This window comes from Azolla caroliniana, unplaced genomic scaffold, assembly GCF_043228905.1.
Source record: "Azolla caroliniana isolate FFs.n. ecotype wild unplaced genomic scaffold, voAzoCaro1.0.p SCAF_16, whole genome shotgun sequence".
Classification (NCBI taxonomy): Eukaryota; Viridiplantae; Streptophyta; class Polypodiopsida; order Salviniales; family Salviniaceae; genus Azolla; species Azolla caroliniana.
Window position 1 is genome coordinate 3,076,212 of NW_028230451.1, and position 11,439 is coordinate 3,087,650.

Sequence of the window (11,439 nt, forward strand, 5' to 3'; positions counted from 1 at the left end):
CAAAATCGACTCCGCACATGAAGACAACGGCGTACATACGGTGCTTCATCGACATGAGTCTATACAACAACTTCAATGAAGAGAGCAAGGCTCATGAGCTCTGGGAGAAGATCGACATTATGTTTCAAAACAAAAATGTTGTTAATCAGGTTTTGGTATTTCGGAAGCTAGTAAGCCTCCGGTACCAAGATGGCTCCAGCATGGCGGAGCACATGAATGCCTTCCAGGGGCTGATCCACCAAGCAACATCATTGGAAGTACCTCTTGCCGATGAGGTACTAGCACTACTCCTGCTCGGTTCCCTCTCAGATAGCTGGGAGACGTTGATTGTCACCTTGGGCAACGCCGGGCCGGAAGGGAAACGGTTATCCCTAGCAAGAGTGAAGTCAAGCTTGCTAGATGAGGAGGCGCGTCGGAAAGATAAGGATACGAGCTCCGACTCCAAAGCGCTTCTTACCGAATCGGAATGCGGAAGACAAAGGAATCGTAGTCCCCAGAACCGGGAAAAGTCGGGGACACGGTCAAAATCAAGGGGGAGGCCTACTTGCTTCTATTGCAGCAAGCCGGGACACTTCCAGAAGAACTGTCGGCACTTCTGAAAAGACAAGGAAACCGACAGTACCGATTCGACGCGGACACCGGACCGGAATGGTAAAGACCGGAGGGGGCCGGACCGGAAGGGAACGACAGCAATCGCGGCAAGTGAAGAAGAGTTGATGCTCATCACCGAGGAGAGTGAGCTAAACCTTGCCTGTGACGAGATGACCTGGGTGGTCGACTCCGGAGCGTCGTTCCACCTCACCCCGGACCAGAAATGCTTCTCATCCTACTCAGTCGGTGATCACGGCTGTGTCCAGATGGGGAATGAAGGTACATGCCGAATTGTCGGCATAGGAGACGTGTGGTTGACAACACCAACCGGATGCAAGCTGCTGCTGAAGGATGTCCGACACGTTGTCGCGTTGTTACGCGCGTGCGTGGAGAAGGGCGGAACCACGGGGGTCTTGGACTAAGGAGAAGGGGAGAAGGAATAGGACTTCGGAATGGAGCTTAGCACAAGAAGAGAAAGAACGAACAAGAGGAAGATGGAGGCCAAATGCTCAACAAGATATATTAGAACCGAACACCGATTACAAAATGGCGGCCGCGTAGGCCGCACCAAACGGCTATGATAAACCCGAAACCCTAATCCGACGAAGAAGAAAAGAAACCCTAACTAAGGAACCCTAAACGAAATGGTATACCTCACTCACACTCCAAAATAAGGCAACCCCCACAATGGTGCTCTTCCTCTCCCTTTATAGCACAAGGAGGGAAGACCGTTACATAAAGGTGCTACAAAATATCCCCTTTCAATCAATGGGGATATTTCCCTTGATTTTAGGGGAGGTGGGAAGGATGGGTCTTAACTCCCACCTCTACACGAACTACTATGTACCTATCTCTCTCTCTCACGTGGATGTGCGCGCAAAAGCACATCACCTCTACACTTTACAAATCCTAAGGTGCATTTCTAGCACCATACTTATCACTATCGATAAATAGAAATACAACATGGTGATGTGCAACGTTGCACATCGCGGGTTTGCTTGCTTCGCTCGGTTTTCCGCCTATGGACGAAAATCTTCACGACATCCGCCCCCACCTAACCGCACATCCACCGGTATGTGCCAAAAGGGGAACAAAACGCGAGATTTTCGGCCAAGGCGGCCAACCGAGCCCTTGACAACCTCGTGGGCTTGCCCGGCTTAGTCTTCCACTTCGAGCAAGTCCACCCCGTCCACACGAACCACCGTCGCCTTCCGGCCCACCATCTCCGCCGAATGGTCTCGAACCGTTGGCTCCATCCGATCCGCCACACTTGACGACGTTCGCCGAGTCGTGGCCTCCACCCGATCCGCCACGTCCACCGTGTTTCCTCGAACCACCGTCTACATCCGGACCGCCGTTTCCGATGCCCGCGCTTTCTTCCCCGATCGGTCCTCCCGAACGCCGTTGCCGACCCTTTGTCCGCCTCGCATATCCTCCGGATCCGCCTTTTTCGCGCCGCGCACCACGTCGTGCCGACTCTTCTCGCTCCGCGCTTGCCTTCCGTAGGCTTTCCCCGTACGTCGGTGTCGTCCTCCGAATGCGTGCTCGTGCTTCGGTCCTTCGATGACCCCATCACGCATTTTTCGCCTTCCCTTTGCTTGCCGTGCTCTCTCGCCGTAGAGCATACCATCGTTCCCGCGCTCGTTGCTTGGCCCTCATGCGGCCGCATTGCACGTTTCGCATTCCGCTCCTCTTCGCGTACCCTTTCGGAAAGGTACCTTTCTTCCCCGATCTCCGTTTCGCTCGGAGGAACACCCTCTTGGCCCTCTTGGCCTGCTCGACCGCACACATCCTTCGTGATGTCGTGTTCGTTCCTTTGGGCGCATACATCTTCGTTCACCGCGACCTCCCGTATGCCTCTCTCGGTGCCTTCATCCGTTGTGGCCTTCGTCCCCTCGCCGCCACCGTCCGCCACTCTTGGTCTCACGTCGGCACTCGCGCCGATCGCCGGAGTCTCTATAGCCGGTGTGGAGGATCCCTCTCGGGTCTTATCTTCGTGGCCGCCGGTCTTAGCCTCTCCGTAGGCCACCTCTTCCCACCAATCTTCCCTAGCATCGTGCCGGGTCTCGTCGTCGCCGCCTTCCTCCTCGTATTCGCCTCTCGAAGGCGTGATCCGACCGTCATCTTCGGTCGCTCGATGTGGCTCCTTCGTAGGCATGCTTGTGTCTTGGCCCTCCATCGGCCGTATTGCATGCATCTCGTCTCGCTCTTCCGCCGTAGACCCGACCTCCGTGTCGGTCTTCTCCTCCTTTGTCGCCGTAGCCCGTTCCGACACGGGCTCGCCGTCTTGGACCCACCCGTCCACCATCTCGTACCGGATATCCGTTCCGGTAACCTCGTACGCTCCGGCCTCCGACTCCTCGCCGCCACCCGCCGTCTCTCCGGTCTTATGTTGATCCGCAACCGCCGTAGTCTCTAGAGTGGGTATGGAGGGCCTCGTTTGTTTCCGTTTTTCCCCCGAACCATGGTCGTCGTGCCCGGTTAGCCTCCATCTCGCGCTTACCGGCTCCCATCGTAAACGTAACCGTAACCGTAACCGTAACCGGCCAATCGGTCTTGCCGGCTTCCTTCGGTTTGGGCCCGGTTCGCCGGCCCTTACTCTCTTCTTCTTCCGTGCCGTATTCCGGTAGGGTCGGTTCCCGACTCTCTCCTCGTTTCCGCTCCGGTCCTCTCCGTCGGACCCACCGTATACGCCCATTCCGGGCCCCGCATACTCGTCTTCGTATGCGCTCTCTCCGGGCCTCACCTCCTCACGGTCACCGCCCATCTCTCCGGTCTCACGTTGGCATTCGAGCACAACCGCCGAAGTCTCCGGCCCCGGTGTCAAGGGGTCTTGCCTCCGTCCGCTCCAATCTTCCTTCTCGTTTCCATTGCACGCCTTGCCGCCGTCACCTCCCGTCGCACTAAGCCTCATGCCGGCCCTCGGGCCGGCCATTGGAGCCTCTAGGATTGGTGTGGGTAAGGACCCGGCACCGCCGCTTGTTGTCTCCGTAGCCGCTTTCGTTCGGACGTCGTCCGCGGCTCCCCCATCTCCGATTCCGTAAGCCTCTAGTATGCTTGCCACCACCTCTTCTTCGCCGTTCTCCGCGTCATTTTGTTTGCCCGCCTTGCCGCCACCACCGCCCGTCGTTCTAGGTCTCGTGCCGGCACTCGGGCCGACCGCCGAAGCCTCTAGGGCCGGTGTGTGGAAGGTCGCGGCACCACCGCTCGCCTCCTCTCCGCTCGATGTTTTGGGCCGCCGTGCCCCGAATCTTCCGCCCACTTTCGAAGTGGCGCTCTCCGCTTTGTAGTCACCGGCCTCATCCTTGGCCGTCCATTCGCCGCAAGACGAGAGGGTCGCTCGCTCCGCACCCTCTCCCATGTCGTCGTCGTTTCGGTTGCCCGCCTTGCCGCCGCCACCGTCCGTCACTCTAGGCCTCTCGCCGGCTCTCGGGCCGGGTGCCGGAGTCTCTAGGACCGGTGTGTGGAAGGTCGCGACACCACCACTCCTCTCGTCCGTAGCCACCTCCATTCGGACATCGTCGTCCGTGGCTACCCCGTCTTCGGTTTCGCAAGCATCGAGTATGCTTGCCGCCGCCTCTTCTTCGCCGGTCTCGTCCTCATCTCGGTTGTCCGCCTTGCCGCCGCCACCGTCCGTAGCTCTAGGTCTCGTGCCGGCACTCGGGCCGACCGCCGAAGCCTCTAGGGCCGGTGTGTGGAAGGTCGCGACACCATCGCTCGTTTCGTCTTCCTCCTCCATTTCGCAAGCCTCGAGTATGCTCGCGAAATCCTCGTAGAACGTTTCGGGCAACCGCGTCCCGAAACTTCCGCCCACTCTCGAAGTGGCGTCCATCGCTCCGTAGATATCGGCCTCGTCCATGGCCGTTCTTTTTCCCCGAGATGAGACGGTCGCTTGCTCCGCACCTTCTCTCGTGTCGACGCCGTGGTCGCCCGCCTTGCCACCGCCACCGCCTTTCACCATAGGTCTTACGCGGGCACTCGGGCCGGCCGCCGTGATCTCTAGGAATGACGCGTGTAAGGTCGCGGGACCGCCGCTCGTCGATGTATAGTCCGTGGCCACCTCCGCTCGGACGTCGTTGTCCGTGGCTACCCCGCCTCCGTATATGCAAGCATCGGTTATGCTTGCCGCCGCCTCTTCCGCGGTCTTCTTACCGTTGTCTCGGTTGCCCACCTTGCCGCCGCCACCGTTCTTTTCCCTCGGTCTCACGCGGGCGCTCGGGCCGGCCGCCGGGGTCTCTTGAACCGGCGCGTGGAAGGTTGCGGTACCGCCGCTTGTCTCCTCCGTACTCGATGATTCGGGCCACCATGTCCCGAATCCGCCATGTCCGCTCGAATCGGCGATTGCCGCCTCACCGTCCCCGACCTCGTCCTCGGTCGTTCTTTCCCCCCATGTCGAGAGGGCGGCTCGCTCCGCACCCTCTCCCGTGGTACCGATGTACCATTCTCTTTCGGCCTCCGCATGGGCCCCGTCCTCCATGTGTGAGGAAGCTCCTTCCTCCGCGTCCTCCGATCCGCTCGGGCCCGACCCCGCAATAAGCCATTCTTCGGCTTCGATTTTCGCCATTACGAGCCCGCACGCCTCCCGTATTAGCGCTTGTAGGTCGAGCCCCTCCAAACCGGTTCACGATGAGCTCTCGTCCGGCGGCATGGCGTAGTCGGTCGTCGCTCTCTCTTCTCCCCCGCTCGCGGGCCGTGTTGTGGCCGACCGCCTCGCCTCATGTTGCCGACACACCCATTCCACTTCGGGCCACTCCTCGGTGAGACCATGCGCCCCATAATCGTCTTGAAGCTCGAACATGATGTCCATCCTCTCCTCATGATGGACCGTCTCCAAAAATAGGAGGACTTTGTCCGCCCCCACCGTTCTTCGTTCCCACTCCGAGAGTTGAGAGAAACGACGCTCGAACTCTCGGAATGCCTCTATTGCGCTCCGATGGCGCCTCGCCGACGCCATCCACCGATCGAACTCTCGCCGACCTCTTACCTCCGATTCCGCGCACCCGTATGCCTCCATTAGAGCCCCTTCAAAGGACTCCCACGATTCGTGAGCTTCTTGGAGCTCCTTGACCTCCTCGTACTTTGATGCGGCCGCCGCTCGACGAAAGAACTCTAGCCTCGTCGCTTCGTCCACGCCCATCCCCGTCATTTCCGCATCGTAGGCTCTCAAAAATTTTGGGACCTCCTTCCCATCGAACCGGCCGACTAGACGGACCACCCTTTCGACCGCTTGTTGAGCCGCCTCTCGCCTCGCCCTCTTCCGTCCGGCGTCCATCACGATCTTTGTCATCATCTCCTCGAAGTCGAAGCCTTCTTCCATCTCTTTCTCCCTTGCCGCCCTTCACGTCGGGTTCACCAAAGATGTCGCGTTGTTACGCGCGTGCGTGGAGAAGGGCGGAACCACGGGGGTCTTGGACTAAGGAGAAGGGGAGAAGGAATAGGACTTCGGAATGGAGCTTAGCACAAGAAGAGAAAGAACGAACAAGAGGAAGATGGAGGCCAAATGCTCAACAAGATATATTAGAACCGAACACCGATTACAAAATGGCGGCCGCGTAGGCCGCACCAAACGGCTATGATAAACCCGAAACCCTAATCCGACGAAGAAGAAAAGAAACCCTAACTAAGGAACCCTAAACGAAATGGTATACCTCACTCACACTCCAAAATAAGGCAACCCCCACAATGGTGCTCTTCCTCTCCCTTTATAGCACAAGGAGGGAAGACCGTTACATAAAGGTGCTACAAAATATCCCCTTTCAATCAATGGGGATATTTCCCTTGATTTTAGGGGAGGTGGGAAGGATGGGTCTTAACTCCCACCTCTACACGAACTACTATGTACCTATCTCTCTCTCTCACGTGGATGTGCGCGCAAAAGCACATCACCTCTACACTTTACAAATCCTAAGGTGCATTTCTAGCACCATACTTATCACTATCGATAAATAGAAATACAACATGGTGATGTGCAACGTTGCACATCGCGGGTTTGCTTGCTTCGCTCGGTTTTCCGCCTATGGACGAAAATCTTCACGACAACGTTCCGGAGGTTCGTCTGAACCTGATATCAACCGATCGGCTAGATGATGAAGGCTACAGGATAGCATCCGGAACAATGTTATGAAGTTCAGCAAAGGGAGCCTGATTGTGGCTCGGGCCCGGAAGGTAAACACATTGTACCTGATGAATGCCCAGTTATGCCCGGAAGAAGTGAACGTGGCATCCGACATTGCCGGTGAGTTGTGGCACAAGAGGCTGTGTCACATGAGCGAGAAGGGGATGAAGAGGCTTGCAGACGACAACCTCATTCCAGTGAAGAACGTGCACTTGGAGAAGTGCACTGATTGTCTGGCCGGTAAACAAAACCGGACCTCCTTCCGATCGAGGCCACCGATGAGACGTAATGCACCACTGGAGTTGGTGCATACTGATGTATGTCAAGTGGACACGAAGTCACATGCCGGATCGTAGTACTTCGTGATGTTCATAGATGACCACAACCAAAAGCTGTGGGCCACACCGTTGAAGACGAAGGATCAGGTGTTATCTGTCTTCAAAGAGCTCCACGCGAGAGTGGAAAGAGAACCTAACCGGAAGCTGAAGGCGGTTCGAGTAGATAACGGAGGTGAATACCAAGGGCAGTTCGAGGAGTATTGTCGCTCAAAAGGAATCCGGCTCGAATTTACCATGCCGAAGACGCCGGAACTAAACGGGTTGGCCGAGAGGATGAACCGGACCATAATGGAGAGGGTCTGGAGTATGCTAGCGCGTGCAAAACTACCCAAGAAGTTTTGGGCCGAGGCACTGTCGACGGCGACATATGTGATAAACAGATCACCCTCAGTGCCCTTGGATGGAGAGACACCGCAGAAGGTGTGGACCGGTAAGGAAGTTTTCTACCGGCATCTGAAGGTGTTCGGGTGTCTCGCGTACGTGCATGTTGCTAAGGACCAGAGAGGAAAGTTGGATCCAAAGACCCGGCCATGCATATTCCTCGGTTACGGCGACGATGAGTTCGGCTACCGAGTGTGGGACTTGGTCGACAAGAAGGTATTCCGGAGTCAAGATATTATCCTCATGGAGGACAAGACACTCGCCGACTGGGAGTCGGAGAAGAAGATAATGAACTCCGACTCGACCGGTAAGGATCGATTCTACGATGAGCAGACCCAACCGGCAAGAGACCGGTTAGCACTCGAGGAACTAGCCGGTTACGGTGAGGATACCGAACTGGCAGAAGAAGAAGTAGAGGAAGCTGAAACCGGAACCGGCCAAGACCCTTAATCGGATTCGGATGAAGAGAAAATGGAGGAGCCGGTTACCGAAGCCCAAAGACGGAGATATCCTCTCAGAGAGAGAAGGGCCCCCCAGAGATTTCCGGATGCAGAGCATGTGCTGCTAACCGATGAGGGGGAGCCAGAGAGGTTCGAAGAAGCGAAGGATGACACCCATAGCCGCAAATGGTTAAGTTCCATGCAGGATGAGATGGATTCCCTGCATGAGAACCATACGTACGAATTGGTGGAGTTGCCGAAAGGAAAGCGGGCACTCCGAAACAAGTGGGTGTACAAGTTGAAACCGGGAGATGCTGGCAAACCCCCGAGATACAAAGCCAGGATCGTGGTGAAGGGGTTCCAGCAGAAGAAGGGCGTGGACTTCGACGAGATATTTGCCCCAGAAGTAAAGATGACCTCCATCCAGACGGTGCTGAGTATTGCGGCAAGCATGGACCTCGAGGTAGAGCAGTTGGACATCAAGACGGCATTCCTTCACAGTGACCTCGAAGAGGAGATCTACATGCAGCAACCGGAAGGATTCGTGGAGAAAGGGAAGGAGCACCTGGTATGCCGGTTGAAGAAGAGTCTGTACGGACTGAAGCAAGCTCCCCGACAATGGTATCGGAAGTTCGACTCCTTCATGACCGATCAAGGGTACCACAAGACGCAAGCCGATCACTGCGTGTTTGTGAAGAAGTTCAAAGGAGGCGACTTCTTGATACTCCTTCTGTACGTGGATGACATGTTGATTGTCAGACGGGACCAAGTCAGAATACAGATGCTGAAGAAGGCTCTCAACCGAACTTTCGCAATGAAAGACTTGGGCCCAGCAAGACAGATGTTGGGGATGCATATCATCCGAAACCGGCCAACGAAGCAATTGTGGTTGTCACAAGAGAAGTACGTTGTCGTGAGGAAAACCGTCCCCGTGCGCAAAGTGTGTGTGAACCGGCCTTGCACGTGGGCACGCCCCTGTTGTATAGTAGATAGGTGGGCACAAAGTCAAACCCTAGGTAGCAATATTCCATAGGGAGAATCGAGGAGTGTCTCTGTCCGAAAGGACAGAGAATTAATGTGATGTATACGGGTGAAAACGGTCTCCCTCCTTGAGCTATAAAAGAGAGGGAGACGGGGGAGAGAGAGGTATCGCGCGCGAGAGGGGACGAAGTGCTGTCGGACTGGGACCGAGCACTTCTCTGTCATTCTCCGTAGCTTTCTTGTGCGCAGGTTCTTGAGAGGTTGATTCTGCTCCGTGGAACGCCCGTGTGCTTCCGGCAAAGTCTTCATCTCGCACCCCTGCGCGCGTGGGTGGTCAGGCGTCGATATCCATCTAGCAGGCCTGATCGGTTGTAACCGTTCGCGTCGTCTGCATACTTATTTTATATACATACACTGGTGTTCTTATACTCTATTCCCCGTTCAACTCGTGTCTCTTGTGTCATTGGACCGCGTTCCCGTGCGCTTCTTTGTCTATACGTGTGTGAGCGTGTCTCTCTCTCTGTCCCTTCTCTCACCTATTCCTCGGTCCAAGACCTCAGTGGTCCCGCCTTGTTCTCCACGCACGCTGTCGAGATATTACGCAAGTGCGTGTGGAATCGAGGCGGGACCGCGGGGGTCTCGAACCAAAGAGCAAGCGAGGGAGGAGAAAGAGAGAGAGAACCGGCTACGGAGGACCGGGGATACACAGGGACACGGCCCTTCAGCACGGAGAACGCGAACAGACACCGACACAGACAGATGCGAATGACTTAATATGTATATTAAGAAAATGGCTAACACTACTACAACCCTCGATGGGGCACAGGTTGGTTACAACCGAACAGGCCGGCGAACAGATGCCGACGCCTGTTCACTTCGACGCTCAAAGGGGCTGCCGGAAGCACTCGGGCGTTCCTCGAAACAGCGCGAGCCTCCTCGGAACCCTGCACAGAAAAGCTATGGAGCTCAGGAAGGAAGGAAACAGAGAGAGAGAAGCGTCCAGAAACGGTCCGACAGCACTTCGTCCTCTCCCCGCGAGATCCCTGCAACAGCTCTTTCCCGCTCCTTATATAGGCCGACGAGCAGGCCGTCGTGTCAGCTTTATTCCCTGTCCCTTTTGGACAGGGATCCGCTCCGTTTTTCACGCATCCGCGTAGTTACGCTATCGCGAAGATTCGCGCGTGCGTGTGCTACTCGAGCGACCACCGGGGTCTTGGACTGGGGAGGACGTTCGCAGAATTATCGATGCTAGATGACGATCAATGTAAGATTAGATGAAATTGGTTTACTTGAGAAGGAGAAAAATTGTACACTTGAGAAGTAGAAAAACATGAAGAAGATAAAGACAAATATAATTATATTGATGATAGTGGTGTTGGTGATATCACATATTGAGCCCCCCTTACACAAGCCCAACTAGAGGCTTTTATAGGTCTTTCCATGCTCGTGACATGCACAAAACCATGGGCTAAAACCATGGTTTTGTGCACACGGTTTTGCTTATGTCATGCACAAACCATGGGTTTAAAACCATGGTTTTGTGCACATGGTTTTCTATGGTTGTTTCGTCTATAATTTGTATATGAAAAGGAAATACATATAATCTACACTATATGATAGTTGTCCTAGTGGTAAGGCAATTATCTTGTATGTTAGAGGTGCAAGGTTCAATCCTTGCTTGCACCCCTCTGTATGAACTCAAGTGCCAGTAGGCTAGGTTTATTTGCTAAGTGCATGTGCAATGTTGCACATCCTTGGTTTATTCATCTCACTCGGTTTCACACCGTAGCCGAAAATCGTCACGACATCCACCCCCACCAAACCCGCACATCCTCCGGTATGTGCCGAGAAAGGTGAAGAGGTAAGATCTTTGGCAACGGCGATCAACCGAGTTCCTCTGCACGCTCGTCGTCCTCGTCTTCCACTTCGAGTATGCGCAATCTTTCCAACCGAACCACCGTAGCCACCCGATCCACCATATCCGGCGCTCACACCTTCTTCCCCGATCGGTTGTAGTAGATCTACCGAACGATGTCGTCGATACGACCGCTCTTCCTTCGTCCACCGCGCGTGTCCTTCGATTGGACTCCTGGCCACTCCTCACGCTCACCGTCTTCAACTGGGTATTGTAGATCGTTCGTGTCGATCTCCGATTAGGCCGGGTTTGCCCTTGTCCGGATCGGTCTCCACCGATCGCTTCTTGGCTTGGTTGGCCTTCGTCTGCATTCACATTTCCCCGAGTCGGGCTCGACCGATTGATTCTGGCTGGGTCGGCACCCTTTTGGATCGGAATCGTCCGATCGATTTTCGCCGAATCAGGTTTCGGCCGGGTCGGCCCCGGTCGATCGGCTCCCATGTGGATCTTCCTTCGTTCGGGTCGGAATCCCGGCCGGATCGTCTTCCGGTTCAACCGGTTCTCGACTCTTCCTTCCTTCCCGCATGCAACCTCTCCATCGAACTCAACCGCAGCTTCATCCTTGGCCTCCACGTCGGCCATATCCTTCCCTCCGTGTATGCTCGCCTCGGGCCATATTGTCTCCTCTTCGCCACCTCCTTTATCTTCGGTCTTATGTCGACACACGGTCTCGACTGC